This window comes from Balaenoptera musculus, chromosome 6, assembly GCF_009873245.2.
Source record: "Balaenoptera musculus isolate JJ_BM4_2016_0621 chromosome 6, mBalMus1.pri.v3, whole genome shotgun sequence".
In the NCBI taxonomy this organism is placed as follows: domain Eukaryota; kingdom Metazoa; phylum Chordata; class Mammalia; order Artiodactyla; family Balaenopteridae; genus Balaenoptera; species Balaenoptera musculus.
In genome coordinates, this window is record NC_045790.1 from 78,646,112 (window position 1) to 78,666,233 (window position 20,122).

At 40.3% G+C, this 20,122-nt stretch overlaps 1 pseudogene; it reads right to left on the reverse strand.

Moving 5' to 3' along the window:
• Positions 1–20,122, reverse strand: part of LOC118896384 — an 85,811-nt pseudogene that overhangs the window by 12,668 nt on the left and 53,021 nt on the right.

A 20,122-nucleotide genomic window follows, 5' to 3' on the forward strand; every position in this document is an offset into this window, starting at 1 on the left:
TCCATAAGGGTAGGGCTCTGTGTTTTATTAATGGATATATTGCAAGCACTAGCCCAGTACACACACAAAGCAGGTATTTCAAAAATATTTTTGAATGTGTAAAAGAGATCAATATTGTTTGAATATTGTAAATATTCAAACAATAAATGATTCATGACAGGTAAGTAAATGGTCTTCACTTTATTATAAGATTTTGTAACCCAGTGGTTTTCAATCAAAATGTATTAATTATTAATTCAGAGGGTCCATGCACCACTGACATTCTACTGCTTCTCAACCCTCTGGCTTATCCCAACGATCTCACCATTAGTTTCTACCCATATTTATAGCGGCCATATAAATCATCCCAATACAATTTCCTCAAATTAGAAAAGGTAAGCCATGGCAAAGGTTCATTGTGATAAGTGAAAAGTCAAACGCCAAGTGGCATCTAATTTTTTCTCCGTAACAAATTCAAGAATTCATCTTTACAGTTTTCTTCCTTTTTAGACCATATGAAATGTAATACGAATAGCTAAAAAGGTCACTTATCATATGTAGGTGCTTATTTAGCAAATTATGGCCATGGAGCCCCTGGCACAGGCCACAGCTTGTCACTAAGGGCTATTTCAACCCTATGGCCGACCCTGCCTTTTGTGCCTCCTTTTCTTGAATATAATCCAAAGTCTTAAAATGAAGACCAAATCCAACAGTTCCAACAATAAAATGTTTTGCTATAGATCTTAAATATCTGTAGGTATGAGTGAGCTGGGATTATCCATTCTCACCAGATTCTCCAAACTCACTGGTCTATCCCAGGGAGGTCATCTGTTCCCTTGAGTAGATGCCTCTCCTCTATGCACTAACTACCTTGGAGATCCTTTCTTGACATCAAAAGATTTTTTTTTTTCTTAATTTGTTGCACACTCTGGTGCTTAATCAAAGGAGCAACCAATGTTGAATCAGGAGGTCCCATTTCCCCTTCTACTCCTAACCCCTAAATAACCAAAAACCAGTGTCATACACTTTCTATGCCTTAGGTTTCTCATAAAAAGTGAGAATAACATTACATTTCTTACTTCCTTTCTCAGATATGTTATAGAGATGAATATAACATGTGGGAAATTTTGTGAAATAAAATACTATATAAATGTCAACACACTTTCATTGTGTTTATAATAATTTTAAGTCATTGATATTTCAGTTGAACAAAATGCATGTTTATTTATCATTGTCTAAGTCTTATTGCAATTTCAACCAGTCATTTCTTAAATCACTTCTCTAGTTAGAAAGAAAACACTCATTCTGGTGATTTACAGGGTATGAAATAGGCCCAACTGAAGAATCTAGAGGCTAACCTGAGATCAGACAGCAATCAGTTCTCTGTTCAGCCACCACTGCACTTAAAGCCTGTTAAAAATTATAGATAACAGACTTACTTGAAAAATTGTATTAGCCACCAGTTTTGTTTTGTTTTTCTCCAGGAGAGCGTGCCAAACCACGGCTTGAACTGTAGTTTCATGGTTATTAATGACTGTTGGTAGCACACTAACTGTGGTCAAAATCATTTCCTACTTTAAAAAGTATTTACCATGAAACCAAAGGAGATGAAAGCTCCTCAGATGAAAGACACCATCTTACTGGAGCAAAACAAAGCACAGATAGTTACCACGCATGTTTAAAATACCAACTGGTTATTTCAGTGGTACTTGGAGATGTGTAAATCACCCAAACCACTGCCAGAAAGAATAAGGTCGAGAACACGGTTCTCTGTGCTATAGAATTTGGACCTGGCACAAGCTCACACCCAGGTGGTGTCTCACCTATGCCTCTAGCGCACATGGAGGCCCTATTATACCTCCAATCACACTACACACCCAGCCCCATCACCCCCTTGTTTGTGACAGCTGCTGCTCGTTCTTGGGCTGCCTGAATTTTCATTCGCTGCCCATGGGATTCTGATTTTATCTATAAGAAAACCCAGAAGTTATCTTTTTTTCCCCAGAAGCTCACTTTAGTAGCGTCCTTGGCTCTGTGGGAACTTGCCCAGCTACTGAGGAAGAGACCAGTACTGCCAGATGCCGCTGGGAACCCCACATCTCATATCCAGTTCTTCCTGATGGCCTGCATCAGTGGCTTCTAATCAAGTTCGTTTTGACAAAGAAGAGGAAAGTGCATTTTCCAAGACAGCCTGTGACTCTCCTGTGTAATTTTTTTGTTTCTCTGTTTGGACTTCTTACCTCAACCATATCTTCCCATTCTCGTACATTGAGAAAGCTTGTCTCACACGTAACGTCATACAGCAGAAAAACACCACCTGCTCTTCTGAAGTAAGACTTGGCAATACTTCTGAATCTGGAAGAGAGAAAAGCACGTAAGTAACGGTTCTAATCACTCAGTCAGTTTGAGGCTGCCTCCTTCTTCATCTCTTTGATGCTCACTTTCTTCTCATCTTCTAAAATAAGCCCCAATTGAGAAGACTCTAATAGCAGCCTATTACTGTGAAATAGCCATCCCCGAGGCCTAGAATGACTTGTTGAACGGTAATAGCATAAGAATCTGGGCTGCTGATTTAGAAAAGCAAATCATTTTCTCCACCAAACAATCCCAAGAATGTCTACAAGCCTCAGAGCATAGCTTGAGAGCATAAGTTCTAAAAATTTCAGCCTCAGCAGCAAGCTACCAGATCCCATGTGGAGGTACAGAGAAGGATGGAAGAAGAGGCACATCAGAGAAAAATTATTTTGGGGGTGGTGGGTAGGGAGTACTGTGGGTGGGTGGGTGGGAGAAGAACTACCCATGTGCAACACCACAGGGCACACACACAGGGTACGGGGCACTCACCAGAGGAAGAGCACACCTCCACCCACACGTCCTAACTCTAAACCAGGTGCAGCACTTTACAGGACCTTAAATAGGGCCATGTCAACCACACATATTTTTTAAATGGCTTGTCTGTGCAAACCTCAGCAGAATTCAAAGCATTATGGAAAGCACTTGCCTCTCCTGCCCAGCCATATCCCACTGCTGCAGGGCTGTTAGCTCTCCATCTACGATGAGAGTTTTCATTTGAAAATCAACTTCTGAAAAAAATATAAAAGGACATGGAGAACACGATGTAAATAATTCCATCGGTTTTTACTTTCAAGCCCTATTTGGATGAGACAAGGGCCTGTAAGCCAAAGTTCAGCGAGGTAGAGAGAAACAAACCTGGCCTTCATGAAAAGTAACCTTCACAAACTAATTATAAGTCAGACCACAGACATGTGCACAGATGCACATCCGCAGGTTGGCTGACTTGGGAAGGATTTTTTTTTTTTAATTTATATTTATTTATTTTTGGCTGTGCTGGGTCTTCGTTTCTGTGCGAGGGCCCTCTCCAGCTGCGGCAAGTGAGGGCCACTCCTCACCGCGGTGCGCGGGTCTCTCATTATCGTGGCCTCTCTTGTTGCGGAGCACAGGCTCCAGACGCGCAGGCTCAGCAGTTGTGGCTCACGGGCCTAGTTGCTCCGCGGCATGTGGGATCTTCCCAGACCAGGGCTCGAACCCGTGTCCCCTGCATTGGCAGGCAGACTCCCAACCACTGCGCCACCAGGGAAGCCCTGGAAGGATTTGATCTATGGACAAAAGAAGATCTATGGACAAAAGGAACATCTATGTTCTATTTGCCCACATAATTAGATGGACTCAGTTATACCTGTGTGTGTGCATGTACATAAATATGTCTATGTATATATGTATATATGCAGGTATATTCTGTGTATGTATATATGGTACACTCTCTAGCAACCGAACCAAATATTGTGGTATTTTTATGAATCAAACTGAAGTGAACTTTCAAATTTGTTATCTTGAAGGGTATAACAGAGAACCACAAATTTACAAAGACACCCACTGTGTAAACCCCCCAAGTGGTAAACTGGGCCCAGATGTAAAACTGGGTTCCAGTAGTAAACCCTCAGACGTAAACCCCCCCAGTCGTAAACATGGGGCCCAGATGTAAACCTGGGTGGAAGCCATAACCTGCTCAGACGCCGGCCAAACCCCCCGATGCTGTGCACAGGAGCAGAGAAGGCAAGCGCCCAATGCCCCACGTGACTCACACCCGAGCCAGGACCGCAGGCGACTGCAACTGACCTGGAAGCCCCTGACAGGAGGCCGTCCCACAAGTGTCTCCGGGACCCGAGGAGAGGAGCCCCCGAGAGGATGCCCGGCCCTCAGGCAACTCCGTGACAGGACGGCTGACCGACCCGTGTGGCTGACAGGGTCTTGGTGCTCCGGCCAGGTGTCAGGGCTGTGCCTATGAGGTGGGACAGCTGAGTTCAGGACATTGGTCCACCAGAGACCTCCTGGCTCCATGTAATATCAAATGGCAAAAGCTCTCCCAGAGATCTCCATCTAAGAGCTAAGTGGAGCTAAGACCCAGCTCCACTCAAAGACCAGCAAGCTCCAGTGCTGGACACCCTATGCCAAACAACTAGCAAGACAGAAACACAACCCCACCGATTAGCAGAGAGGCTCCATAAAATCATAATAAGGTCACAGACACCCCAAAACACAACATCGGACATGGTCCTGCCCACCAAAAAGACAAGATCCAGCCTCATCCACCAGAACACAGACACTAGTCTCCTCCACAAGGAGGCCTACACAACCCACTGAAACAACCTTAGCCACTGGGGGCAGACAACAAAAACAACAGGAACTGCAAACCTGCAGCCTGCGAAAAGGAGACCCCAAACACAGTAAGTTAAGCAAAATGAGAAGACAGAGAAATACACAGCAGATGAAGGAGCAAGGTAAAAACCCACCAGACCAAACAAATGAAGAGGAAAAAGGCAGTATACCTGAAAAAGAATTCAGAGTACTGATAGTAAAGATGACCCAAAATCTTGGAAATAGAATGGAGAAGAGACATGAAACATATAACAAGGACCTAGAAGAACTAAAGAGCAAACAAACAATGATGAACAACACAATAAATAAATTAAAAATCCTCTAGAAGGAATCAATAGCAGAATAACTGAGGCAGAAGAATGGATAAGTGACCTGGAAGATAAAATAGTGGAAATAACTACCACAGAGCAGAAAGAAGAAAAAAGAATGAAAAGAATTGAGGATAGTCTCAGAGACCTCCGGGATAACATTAAACTCACCAACATTCGAATTATAGGGGTCCCAGAAGAAGAAAAGAAAAAGAAAGGGAATGAGAAAATATTTGAAGAGATTATACTTGAAGACTTCCCTAATACAGGAAAGGAAATAGTCAATCAAGTCCAGGAAGCACAGAGTTCCATACAGGATAAATCCAAGGAGAAACACGCCAAGACACATATCAATCAAACTATCAAAAATTAAATACAAAATAAAAATACTAAAAGCAGCAAGGGAAAAGCAACAAATAACATACAAGGGAATCCCCATGAAGTTAACAGCCGATCTTTCAGCAGAAACTCTGCAAGCCAGAAGGCAGTGGCAGGACATAGTTAAAGTGATGAAAGGGGAAAACCTACAACCAAGATTACTCTACCCAACAAGGATCTCATAAAATTCGACGGAGAAATTAAAACCTTTACAGACAAGCAAAACCTAAGAGATTTCAGCACCACCAAACCAGCTTTACAACAAATACTAAAGCAACGTCTAGGCAGGAAACACAAGAGAAGGAAAAGACCTACAATAACAAACCCAAATCAATTAAGAAAATGGTAAAAAGAACATACATATTGATAATTACCTTAAATGTAATTGACTAAATGCTCCAACCAAAAGACATAGACTGGCTGAATGGATACAAAAACAAGACCCATATATATGCTGTCTACAAGAGACCCCCTTCAGACCTAGGGACACATACAGACTGAAAGTGACGGGATGGAAAAAGATATTCCATGCAAATGGAAATCAAAAGAAAGCTGGAGTAGCAATTCTCATATCAGACAAAATAGACTTTAAAATAAAGACTATTACAAGAGACAAAGAAGGACACTACATAATGATCAAGGGATCAATCCAAGAAGAAGATACAACAATTGTAAATATTTACACACCCAACAAAGGAGCACCTCAATACATAAGGCAAATGCTAACAGCCATAAAAGGGGAAATCGACAGTAACACAATCATAGTAGGGGAAATTAACACCCCACTTTCACCAATGGACAGATCATCCAAAATGAAAATAAATAAGGAAACACAAGCTTTAAATGATACATTAAACAAGATGGACTTAATTGACATTTATAGGACATTGCATTCTAAAACAACAGAATACACTTTCTTCTCAAGTGCTCAAAGAACACTCTCCAGGACAGATCACATCTTGGGTCACAAATCAAGCCTTGGTAAATTTAAGAAAATTGAAATCATATCAAGTATCTCTTTCGACCACAACACTATGAGACTTTGATGTGCTTAGATATCAATTACAGGGAAAAATCTGTAAAAAAAAATACAAACACATGGAGGCTAAACAATACATTACTAAAAAACCAAGAGATCACTGAAGAAATCAACAGGAAATCAAAAAATACCTAGAAACAAATGACAATGAAAACACGATGACCCAAAAACTACGGGATGCAGCAAAAGCAGTTCTAAAGGGAAGTTTATAGCAATACAATCCTACCTCAAGAAACAAGAAACATCTCAAATAAACAACCTAACTTTACACCTAAAGCAATTAGAGAAAGAAGAACAAAAACTCCCCAAAGTTAACAGAAGAAAAGAAATCATAAATGATGAATTGGGAGATTGGGATTGACATATATATACTAATATGTATAAAATGGATAACTAATAAGAACCTGCTGTATAAAAAAATAAATTAAATACAATTCAAAAATTCAAAAAAAAAATTAGAAATGAAAAAGGAGAAGTAACAACTGACACTGCAGAAATACAAAGGATCATGAGAGATTACTACAAGCAACTATATACCAATAAAATGGACAAACTGGAAGAAATGGACAAATTCTTAGAAAAGCACAACCTTCCGAGACTGAACCAGGAAGAAATAGAAAATATAAACAGACCAATCACAAGCATTGAAATTGAAACTGTGATTAAAAATCTTCCAAAAAACAAAAGCCCAGGACCAGATGGCTTCACAGGTGACTTCTATCAAACATTTAGAGAAGAGCTAACACCGATCCTTCTCAAACTTTTCCAAAATATAGCAGAGGGAGGAACACTCCCAAACTCATTCTACGAGACCACCATCAACCTGATACCAAAACCAGACAAAGATGTCACAAAGAAAGAAAACTACAGGCCAATATCACTGATGAACATAGATGCAAAAATCCTTAACAAAATACTAGCAAACAGAATCCAACAGCACATTAAAAGGATCATACACCATGATCAAGTGGGGTTTATCCCAGGAATGCAAGGATTCTTCAATGTACATAAATCAATCAATGTGATACACCATATTAACAAATTGAAGGAGAAAAATCATATGATCATCTCAATAGATGCAGAAAAAGCGTTTGACAAAATTCAACACCCATTTATGATAAAAATTCTCCAGAAAGCAGGCATAGAGGGAACTTACCTCAACATAATAAAGGCCATATATGACAAACCCACAGCCAACATCGTTCTCAATGGTGAAAAACTGAAACCATTTCCTCTAAGATCAGGAACAAGAGAAGGTTGCCCACTCTCACCACTATTATTCAACACAGTTTTGGAAGTTTTAGCCACAGCAATCAGAGAAGAAAAAGAAATAAAATAATCCAAATCGGAAAAGAAGAAGTAAAGCTGTCACTGTTTGCAGATGACATGATACTACACATAGAGAATCCTAAAGATGCTATACCAGAAAACTACTGGAGCTAATCAATGAATTTGGTAAAGCAGCAGGATACAAAATTAATGCACAGAAATTTCTTGCATTCCTATACACTAATGATGAAAAATCTGAAAGAGAAATTAAGCAAACACTCCCATTTACCATTGCAACAAAAAAAATAAAATACCTAGGAATAAACCTACCTAAGGAGACAAAAGACCTGTATGCAGAAAACTGTAAGACACTGATGAAAGAAATTAAAGATGATACAAACAGATGGAGAGATATACCATGCTCTTGGATTGGAAGAATCAACATTGTGAAAATGACTATACTACCCAAAGCAACTTACAGATTCAATGCAATCTCTATCAAACTACCAATGGCATATTTCACAGAACTAGAACAAAAAATTTCACAATCTGTATGGAAACACAAAAGACCCCGAACAGCCAAAGCAATCTTGAGAAAGAAAAACAGAGCTGGAGGAATCAGGCTCCTGGATTTCAGACGATACTACAAAGCTACAGTAATCAAGACAGTATAGTACTGGCACAAAAACAGAAATACAGATCAATGGAACAGGATAGAAAGCCCAGAGATAAACCCACACACATATGGTCACCTTATTTTTATAAGGGAGGCAAGAATATACAATGGAGAAAAGACAGCCTCTTCAATAAGTGGTGCTGGGAAAACTGGACAGCTACATGTAAAAGAATGAAATTAGACCACTCCCTAACACCATACACAAAAATAAACTCAAAATGGATTACAGACCTAAATTTAAGGCCAGACACTATAAAACTGCTAGAGGAAAACAAGTCAGAACACTCGATGACATAAATCACAGAAAGATCCTTTTTGACCCACCTCCTAGAGAAATGAAAATAAAAACAAAAATAAACAAATGGGACCTAATGAAACTTAATAGCTTTTGCACAACAAAGGAAACCATAAACAAGACAAAAAGACAACCCTCAGAATGGGAGAAAATATTTGCAAATGAAGCAACTGACAAAGGATTAATCTCCAAAATATACAAGCAGCTCATGCAGCTCAATATCAAAAAAACAAATAACCCAATCCAAAAATGGGCAGAAGACCTAAATAGACATTTCTCCAAAGAAGATATACAGATTGCCAACAGACACATGAAACGATGCTCAACATCACTAATCATTAGAGAAATGCAAATCAAAACTACAATGAGGTATCACCTCACACCAGTTAGAATGGCCATCATCAAAAAATCTAGAAACAGGGCTTCCCTGGTGGCGCAGTGGTTGAGAATCTGCCTGCTAATGCAGGGGACACGGGTTCGAGCCCTGGTCTGGGAAGATCCCACATGCCACGGAGCAGCTGGGCCCGTGAGCCACAACTACTGAGCCTGCGCGTCTGGAGCCTGTGCCCCGCAATGGGAGGGGCCGCGATAGTGAAAGGCCCGCGCACCGCGATGAAGAGCGGTCCCCGCACCGCGATGAAGAGTGGCCCCCACTTGCCGTTAACTAGAGAAAGCCCTCGCACGAACCGAAGACCCAACACAGCCAAAAATAAATAAATAAATAAATAAAGTAGCTAAAAAAAAAAAAAAAAAAAAAAGCCCAAATTTAAAAAAAAAAAAAAAAAAATCTAGAAACAATAAATGCTGGAGAGGGTGTGGAGAAAAGGGAACCCTCTTGCACTGTTGGTGGGAATGTAAATTGATACAGCCATTATGGAGAACAGTATGGAGGTTCCTTAAAAAACTAAAAGTAGAACTACCATACGACCCAGCAATTCCACTACTGGGCATATACCCTGAGAAATCCATAATTGAGAAAGAGTCATGTACCACAATGTTCATTGCAGCTCTATTTACAATAGCTAGGACATGGAAGTAACCTAAGTGTCTATCAACAGATGAATGGATAAGGAAGATGTGGCACATATATACAATGGAAAATTACTCAGCCATGAAAAGAAATGAAATTGAGTTATTTGTAGTGAAGTGGATGGACCCAGAGTCTGTCATACAGAGTGAAGTAAGTAAGAAAGAGAAAAACAAATACCATATGCTAACACATATATATGGAATCTAAAAAAAAAAAAAAAAAAAGGTTCTGAAGAACCTAGGGGCAGGACAGGAATAAAGATGCAGACGTAGAGAATGGACTTGAGGACACACGGAGGGGGAAGGGTAAGCTGGGACGAAGAGAGTGGCATGGACATATATACACTACCAAATGTAAAACAGATAGCTAGTGGGAAGCAGCCGCATAGCACAAGGAGATCAGCTCGGTGCTTTGTGACCACCTAGAGGGGTGGGATAGGGAGGGGGGGAGGGAGACGCAAGAGGGAGGAGATATGGGGATATATGTATATGTATAGCTGATTCACTTTGTTATACAGCAGAAACTAACACATCATAGTAAAGCAATTATACTCCATAAAGATGTTTAAAAAAAAAAAAAAGACACCCATTGTGAAGAGGGTAGTCAATCTGCTCTAACGTTTCTGGTTATCAAAATAAGAACTCTTTAGATGAAGAAAAATAAATGATAATTTGCATATTTTCAAGTCCTTTTTCTGATTATTATGCAAATTTGAGAAATCATGACACTTCTTTTTCCTTGTTCTGAGAGGTATTATTCATATATTCTGTTGTGAAGGAGGGGAAGGAACATACAGCCAGCTATGATTTTGAACATAATGGCAAAAAGGCCATCAGTAAGATCACTTTATCAACATCCAATGACACCTGATCAGAAAGGCTTTCCCTGGGCACCCTGTGTAAAAGTGCACCTCTCCCAAACCTCATTTTTTCAATTTGCTTTTCATCCATTTCCTTCCTTTGGATGTAAGTTCCTTTCAGGCTGGGACTTAATCGACTTTGTTGCGTGCCCGTAGTCCTACAACAGTATGTGACTTACAGCAGGACTCAGGAAATGCTTGCTGCATAAATGAATCTGTTGTCTCTGGCTCTAAACTTGGTTTGGTTGATTTCACTGGGTAAGTAAATACCTAAGTCCTTTGTTAGTCTTCCTTTCCCAAATTTAGGCCTTAGCCAAAACAGAGGAGGACTTCTACGGACAAGGACACACACACACACCTACCTATATATATATATATGTATTATACAGAGAGAGAGAAAGGGAGAGATCCATGTATCTGTGTATATAATCCCCAAAGAAAATAGGATCAAGCTAAAGAAGGTCTTTTTCCCATTATCCACTGAAAAAGGAACCATACCCAGGGTGGCACTTATACTTCCTCAAAATTCATCCTTGCAAAGTCTCATGAGGAAACTTGGCTTCCCCACTGCAGCACCCCCGGCCAGCACAATCTTGTAAGCCTTCCGCAAGCCATAGCATTTATGGTTACCATCCACCATGTCCGTCTAGGGAGAGAAAGCCACAGTGGATGACAAGGGTAGTGCCAGCTTTCTTCCTAGTAAGTTATATGGCACAAAAATGAAGTGTTCATGAATAAAAGTGCCCCCGAAGCCACCTGCCTGTGGTGAAAGGGCCGAGATGGGCTTTCCTGAGGAGCTAATAACGACATGGTCTTCACTAGCAGACCCCTCGGGCTTCTAGTCAAGGATGGAAGCCACACCTTCTGAGCCACCTTCATCCCTTATATCAGGAACCTGTTTTTTATTAAAAAGTCAGCCATTATAAAGCAAAGTCTTTCATTACATATATACATCATGAAGTAAAAAGAAGAAAAATATGCACCTGAATCTACAGTCAACGCTGTTATGGAACAAAGTGGCCTCAAAAGGAAATCTGTGAGAGTTTTCCCTAACTTAGTAGAGAAAAACATTCTCCTATGTTTCACAAGTATGACCTTTAAAACAATGCCCATGACAGATAAAGGTCAAATGGGGTGATATATGTATTTCTACTGAAGATCAGGCCTAGGACAGCAGTGATTTCGGGGCTCACATCTGTGTCTGAAGCATCACCCCCAAAGCTCTCCTGCGAGCTGTGCAACCTCCAGAATCCCCTCTGGTGCTTGTACTCCACCTCCGAGTCATACTCGGAATCTTTCAGGGTAGACGAGCTGTTCTCGGGCAGGCTGTCAACATCACAATTCATCCTCCGCATGGGATCACAGAGGGCCAGCGAGTCGCAGTCCTCACCCATGTAGGGAGAGTGGGATGACCCGGTGACAAAGGAGAGGACCACTACCTAAGGGCTGGCGATACTCAAGATGACACAGCAGTGGAATCAGACAGCAAGAGAATCAAGAAGACCGATAATCTCATTCTTCCCAAGAGCCACAGTGTATTCCATGATTAAGCATCAGGGGAAATAAAATCCTCAGAGCAATATCAGTTCATTCTATGCAACAATCAATTAAGATAAAGACATTTAAATCAAACGTTTAATAAATTAAGCTATCTTCTAAAAATCACCATCTTTATTTCCTGATACAAAAAGAATTAGAACGCCCAGGATGCAAATGCAATCTCAAGTTGTATTAAGAAAACGTACACAAAACATGTGAACCTTTCTACTCTAATGTGGTCAGACCATATTCTGAACAGCGTATCCATTTCTGGATAATATCTCTACTGAAGAGGGATGCCAAGGGCTTCCCTGGTGGCTCAGTGGTTAAGAATCCGCCTGCCACATATACCCTGAGAAAACCATAATTCAAAAAGAGTCATGTACCAAAATGTTCATTGCAGCTCTATTTACAATAGCCAGGACATGGAAGCAACCTAAGTGTCCATCATCGGATGAATGGATAAGGAAGATGTGGCACATATATACAATGGAATATTACTCAGCCATAAAAAGAAACGAAATGGAGTTATTTGTAGTGAGGTGGATGGAGTTAGAGTCTGTCATACAGAGTGAAGTAAGTCAGGAGGAGAAAAACAAATACAGTATGCTAACACATATATATGGAATCTAAGGAAAAAAAAAAAGGTCATGAAGAACCTAGTGGCAAGACGGGAATAAAGACACAGACCTACTAGAGAATGGACTTGAGGATATGGGGAGGGGGAAGGGTAAGATGTGACAAAGTGAGAGAGTGGCATGGACATATATACACTACCAAACGTAAAATAGATAGCTAGTGGGAAGCAACCGCATAGCACAGGGAGATCAGCTCTGTGTTTCGTGACCACCTAGAGAGGTGGGATAGGGAGGGTGGGAGGGAGGGAGATGCAAGAGCGAAGAGATATGGGAACATATGTATATGTATAACTGATTCACTTCGTTATAAAGCAGAAACTAACACACCATTGTAAAGCAATTATACTCCAATAAAGATGTTAAAAAAAAAAAAAAAGAATCCGCCTGCCAATGCAGGGGACATGGGTTCGAACCCTGGTCCGGGAAGATCCCACATGCCACGAAGCAACTAAGCCCGTTCACCACAACTACTGAGCCTGCGCTTTGGAGCCCACAAGCCACAACTACTGAGCCCGCGTGCCACAACTACTGAAGCCCATGTGCCTAGAGCCCAACCTCTGCAACAAGAGAAGCCACCGCAATGAGAAGCCTGTGCACCGCAACGAAGAGTAGCCCCCCGCTCGCTGCAACTAGAGAAAGCCCGCATGCAGCAATGAAGACCCAAAACAGCCATAAATAAATAAATAAATAAAATAATTTTTAAAAAAAAAAGGGATGCCAAGAACCTGGATGAGAAAGGCAACTGATGACGTGAGACTTAAAACATTCAGGTCAGTGCACTCGGCTTAAGCTGTAATGGTTTCTCTCTTCAAATACTTGAAGAACTGACACAGGAAGAATACATTCCCTCAGGTTGCACAAGACAAAATAAAGGCCAACTGAATTTTTCTGGGAGTCAAATATCTAATCAACATGGTGAGAAATGACAGGTAATTAGAAATGTGTGGCCCTGTGGCCATCATCAAAAAATCTACAAACAATACATGCTGGAGAGGGTGTGGAGAAAAGGGAACCCTCTTGCACTGTTGGTGGGAGTGTAAATTGCTACAGCCACTATGGAGAACAGTATGGAGGTTCCTTAAAAAACTAAAAATAGAACCACCATACGACCCAGCAATCCCACTACTGGGCATATACCCTGAGAAAACCATAATTCAAAAAGACACATGTACCACAATGTTCATTGCAGCACTATTTACAATAGCCAGGACATGGAAGCAACCGAAGTGTCCATCGACAGATGAATGGATAAAGAAGATGTGGCAGGAATAAAGACGCAGAAGTAGAGAATGGACTTGAGGACACAGGGAGGGGAAATGGGAAGCTGGGATGAAGTGAGAGAGTAGCACTGACTTATATACACTACCAAATGTAAAATAGATAGCTAGTGGGAAGCAGCTGCATAGCACAGGGAGATCAGCTCGGTGCTTTGTGACTGCCTAGAAGGGTGGGATAGGGAGGGTGGGAGGGAGACGCAAGAGGGAGGGGATATGGGGATATATGTATACATATAGCTGATTCACTTTGTTATACAGCAGAAACTAACACAAAATTGTAAAGCAATTATACTCCAATAAAGATGTTAAAAAAGAAAAAACAAGGGCTTCCCTGGTGGCACAGTGGCCAATGCAGGGGATGCGGGTTCGAGCCCTGGTCCAGGAAGATCCCACATGCCGCAGAGCAACTAAGCCCGTGTGCCACAGCTACTGAGCCTGTGCTCTACAGCCTGTGAGCCACAACTGCTGAGCCCGTGTGCCACGGCTACTGAAGCCTGAGCACCTACAGCCCGTGCTCCGCAACAAGAGAAGCCACCGCAATGAGAAGCCCACACACTGCAACGAAGAGTGGTCCCTGCTTGCCACAACTAGAGAAAGCCTATGTGCAGCAATGAAGACCCAACGCAGCCAAAAATAAATAAGTAAATAAATTTATGAAAAAAAATAATAAAATAAAAGTAAACTATTCTTATCTGCCCAAAGAGTATTTTCATTACAATTAAATATGTAAAAATATAAAATAAGTTATATTTTTGCTAGAGTTCTTAGAAAAAAGACGAAACTAAAACAAATATACAAGATAAAATCCAGTAAGGCCACAAAAGCAATAAAATTAAATTTACAAGATGATTTTAAGTTTTTTTAAAAAATTTTTATTGAAGTGTAGTTGATATATATTATATAAATGACAGGTATGCAATACAGTGATTCACAATTTTTAAAGGTTATACTCCATTTATAGTTATTGTAAAATACTGGTCATATTCTCCATGTTGTACAATATATCCTTATAGCTTATTTTATACCTAATAGTTTGTACCTTTTAATCTCCTACCCCTATATTGCCCCTCCCCACTTCCTTCTCCCCAGTGGTAACCACTAGTTTGTTCTTTATATCTGTGAGTCTGCTTCTTTTTTGTTATACCCACTAGTTTGTTGTATTTTTTGGATTCTACACATAAGTGATATCATATAGTATTTGTCTTTCTCTGTATGACTTTTTTCACTTAGCATAATGCCCTCCAAGTCCATCCATGCTGCCACAAATAGCAAAATTTTATTCTTTTTTACGGCTGAGTAGTATTCCATTGTATATATAGACCACATCTTCTTTATCCTTCCTTCTTTGATGGACACTTAGGTTGTTTCCATATCTTGGCAATTGTTAAGTAATGCTGCTGTGAACACTGGGTGCATGTATCTTTTCGAATTAGTGTTTTTGTTTTTTTCTGATATATACCCAGGAGTGGAATTGCTGGGTCATATGGTAGTTTTAGTTTTTTGAGAAACCTCCATACAGTTTTCCAGAATGGCTGCACCAATTTACATTCCCACCAACAGTGTAAGAGGGTTCCCTTTTCTGTACATCCTCACCAACATTTGTTATTTGTGGTCTTTTTGATGATAGCCATTCTGACAGGTGATATCTCATTGTGGTTTTGATTTGCATTTCCCTGATGATTACCAATGTTGAGCATCTTTTCATGGGCCTGTTGCCCATCTACATTTCCTCTTTGGAAAAATGTCTATTCAGTTCTTCTGCCCATTTTTTACTCAGGTTGTTTGTTTTTTTGATGTTGAGTTATATGAGCTGTTTATATATGTTGGATATTAACCCTTTATGAGTCATACTACTTGCAAATATTTTCTCCCATTTAGTAAGTTGTCTTTTCATTTTGTTTATGGTTTCCTTTGCTGTGCAAAAGCTTTTAAGTTTAATTGTTTCTTAAAAACAAAAAGGAAGGAAGAAAATAATCATTAGAGGCTTGCAGTTCAATATGGTGGACAGAACACATGAATTTGTCTTCTTTCCCTTTTGAGACCTCATTAATATGAAATTCCAAAGGAAATAAGCCAATAAAAGTTAAAAGACATGGTGTGGGAAGGGGAAGCTGGGGCGAAGTGAGAGAGTAGCATGGACATATATACACTACTGAATGTAAAATAGTTAGCTAGTGGGAAGCAGCAGCATAGCACAGGGAGATCAGCTTGATGCTTTGTGATGACCTAGAGGGGTGGGATAGGGAGGATGGAAAGGAGGCTCAAAAGGGAGGGGATATGGGGATATATGTATACATATAGCTGATTCACTTTGGTGTACAACAGAAACTAACAGTACTGTGAAGCAATTATACTCCAATAAAGATCTATTAAAAAAAAAAAGTTAAAAGAATGGAAGAGGGGCCCATCAGCAGTAAAGTGATTTAAACACACTGCTGGAAAAAGGAAACTGGATGGTAATGTGCTGACTGACAAAGGGAAGAGAGTTGGGGAAAAGGAGGTCCAGAAGATGTGTGTTGAAGGTCCTACTATAGAACAAAGAAGAGACAACGGTCATGCAGAACCCCAGAGAGTGAGAAGGGGGGCTGAAAATAGAGATTAAAATTGTATACTAAGGCACACTGCCTCTCAAGCCCATACCTGCTCTTACTCTAGGAAAGAAGAGCAGATAAGCCAGAGCTGATTCCAAATGCAACAAGACAGGGTTTGTCTTTTTAAAAATAACTGAATGATTCCCAAAAGGAAAGCTAAGGCTTCTCTCTAAACATCCATACCCCATGCACCTAGTAATCGGGGTCCCCTGTCTGACAGCCAGCTTCACACACAGAGCTCCAAGGAAGACCATCTTTCAGAGGAGATGCCTTGAGGTAAACAGGTCTACTTGCTACATCAGCTACCTAAAATGATCTGAAATTCCAAGATGACATCTGGGTAGCAAGTTTAAAAAGCAATCAGTCCAATAAGAATAGAAATTTCCTGGACTCCAAAATTAGTACTTTCAAGGAGAAAAAAACAAATTCCATGCACTGCAAAGAATAAGTAAGTTGCAAGGTGTCAGTGATATCATGAAGATGGCAGAGTTTCTTTTTACAAGAAACCAAAAACTCAACCAGAGAATCCAAGAGAAATAAGCAACTTTACAAGAAAGTCATGAACCAAACACAAAACCAATTAAGAGGTAGCAAAACTTGGAACTGGCAGTACATAAAGGGGATTCATCTGACCACAAAGCTGGGAACCTTCTCTTTTGAGTGGCATAGGAATAATGACTGGAGAGAAAGAAATGAGTTTCTCAGAACCAGTGGCATAAGGTGTTGACAATTATACTAAATTGGTAAACTTCTGTATAGTTCTTTACAGCCTTTAACATGCTCTCCCATAAATCATCTCCTACTCTCTTACAGGACAACCCTAAGAGGCAGGCAGGAAGTCTGGTATGAATGTGAAAGCACCACCTGTGTAAAGACAGAAAGACAACCCGTTGCTTATTAGCTGAGTGACTTTGAACAAGTTATTAAACCTGGAACTCATTGTTCCCATCCATAAAAGTGGGGAATTTGCACTTTCCTCAGAGAAAGTTTGAGAATTGAATTTTTTTTAATTATGAAAAAGAGCTTCATAAACTACAAAGTCAATAAAATGTTAGTTATTAGGGTTAGACAGGACAGTTTATTATTAATCCCCTTTTACAGATGAAAAGCTAATGATCAAAATGAGGAAGTCAATTGTCCCACGTATTACAGGCAGAATTGGCAGGTCTTGATATGGACTCAGGTCTCGTCACTACTGACTCTCACCGTTTAGGGCCTGTTTGGTCTTCATCATATGCTGTATCAGGGCAAGAAACTCTGTGTCTCCTTTTGCAAACATTCTCTTAGTCTAAAGATTTGGGATGACATGGAAATAAGTAAAAACAGTGGCTAGGAGAATCTGTGACTCTAGCATAAAGCAAAGGATTGGTCCATTCAAATTCTGTAATAAAAGCTTAGTATGTATGGTCTAATGACCTGTGGAAATCAGATATAAGGTTGACATTGACAATAATTTTCCAAGAAGGATATGGGGAGAATTCTTAATAATTCCAGAGGTTTAAATAGCAATAATCCACAAAATGCAGTTAATTGTCCATCTCATTCAGTATAAATACTGGAAGGAGCATTAAAGGTTACCATATGAACAACCAGAAAAGCAAAGTGATGTGCCTAAATTGCACAATGCCACTTTCATGGATGATTATTTTTTAAGCACCCATTTTCATTTTAGCTAAGATAATTCCATTAGTTATGGAGACCATCCACATGCAGGAAGTGAATCCAGTACTGTGCTGGAGACAATGTGTACCAGCAGGTGAGAGGCTATTTATTTTAAGCATCTCTTCCCAAACCCTGTATTCAGTGATGTCAACTTGGGAGCTTGAAATCGGTAATGGGCGGGAGTATTTATACCATGGAAATCGTCAAATGCTACAAATCCCTCCTTCCCTTCCTCCCCTCTCCAGAGCCTGCTGTTATTAAACACCTACCAGCACAGCAGAGTGAAACAGACCCTACTCATTAGAAACCAAATAGAGCAAAGGCCAAAACCAATCACACCTTTGCTTTCACTTCAGCAGGTTCCCTCCTACTTCTTGCTCATCAGGGATCCTCTAGATCTGGAACTTTCCACAGAGAAGAGAAATATTCATCTCATTTAATAAACATTCACTGAATACATGTACCTTGTAGTAAGCTGGGTGTAGGGCTGCATGACAAGGAAAGACCATTTCCCTACTGTCATAAGCAGCCCCGGGACCTGAGGGCCCTTGGTTGGTAAAGACCAAGGAAAGAAAACTGAGGTTTGATGGACAAGTGTTCAGGGATCAGAAATCTTTACTAGATCTATGCAAAAGATAAGCTGCCCTTAGAAACAGAAAAAGAAATTAGGGGACTTAACAATTTTTTTTTTTGCCAAGGAGTCCAATTTGATCTGAAATCTGATCCATCTGCTGCTTCAATATGATTCCATATATTTTTAGTTGCTAATAATTTAGACACACTGAGATACTGAAGCTATCCCTCAAAGTCCAGCTGCCACATACCTACCTTTCTGAGTTTCTTTACTGTCACTGTAGATCTCCCACTTCTGTTTCACGCTTAAGTCTGAGGTCACTGAGGGCTTCCTCAGCTTTGCATTTTTCCTGAAAGAAAAAAAAAAAAGAAAGATTTTGTTCACTTAAATAGGTTCTTCAAAACCCTGTGGGTGAGAAACATTTTGTGTCAAAAAGGCTGATCCCAAGTCTCCTACAGAGATGGTGAGAAGGGATAAGGGAAGTAACCAAACTTTAGATGCCCAGCACTTCCAGAACGGAAACCTATAACAGTGAAAGAATTGAGGAATCTCCCGACCTGCTTATACACATCACCTGGGGGTGACACCTCTACGACCACTACTCAATTGTGATAGAGGGCTGTAACACATCAATTAACTAGCTAATTAATTACTGCTGTGTTTAATTAAAAGCTACTGGCACAGCCAAGGGCCCCAGTGCTTGCCTGAATCCTATCATGTCATCAGGACTCAGGAAGTCCTGGTGGGTTTACTGCTTTTCCAAGAGCTTACACCTTATCTAAATTCAAATCACATCACCTGCAAATTTCTATGAAAAGTGCTGCCCCTTAGGCTGGTATTTCTCATATGTGTCACCCCTGGTGCAGAGAATGGCAGAAGGGCACCCCAGGAGGTCAGGGGCTGAAGCTCTCATGAGTCCAGATATCTTGGAATTTTTTTCTCTTAACACATTATGGAAATTTATATCCTATGTTCAGTATTCAAATAAAGTTTTAAGTTTATAACTACTGGAATTGAGTGTAACAAGACCTAAATAAATGGAGAATATACCAGGTTTGTTCATTATTTATAATTATTAAGATGCCAATTCTTCCCCAGTTGATCTTTAGATGCAATTGAAGTTCAAGCAAACCCCCAGCAGGGGACTTCCCTGCTGGTCCAGTGGGTAGGACTCCAAGCTCCCAATACAGGGGGCCCAGGTTTGATCCCTGGCCAGGGGACTAGATTCCACATGCATGCCGCAACTAAGACCCAGCACAGCCTAAATAAATAAATAATAAATAAATAAATACTAAAAAAAAAACCAACCCAACAGGTTTTGTTTTTTTGTT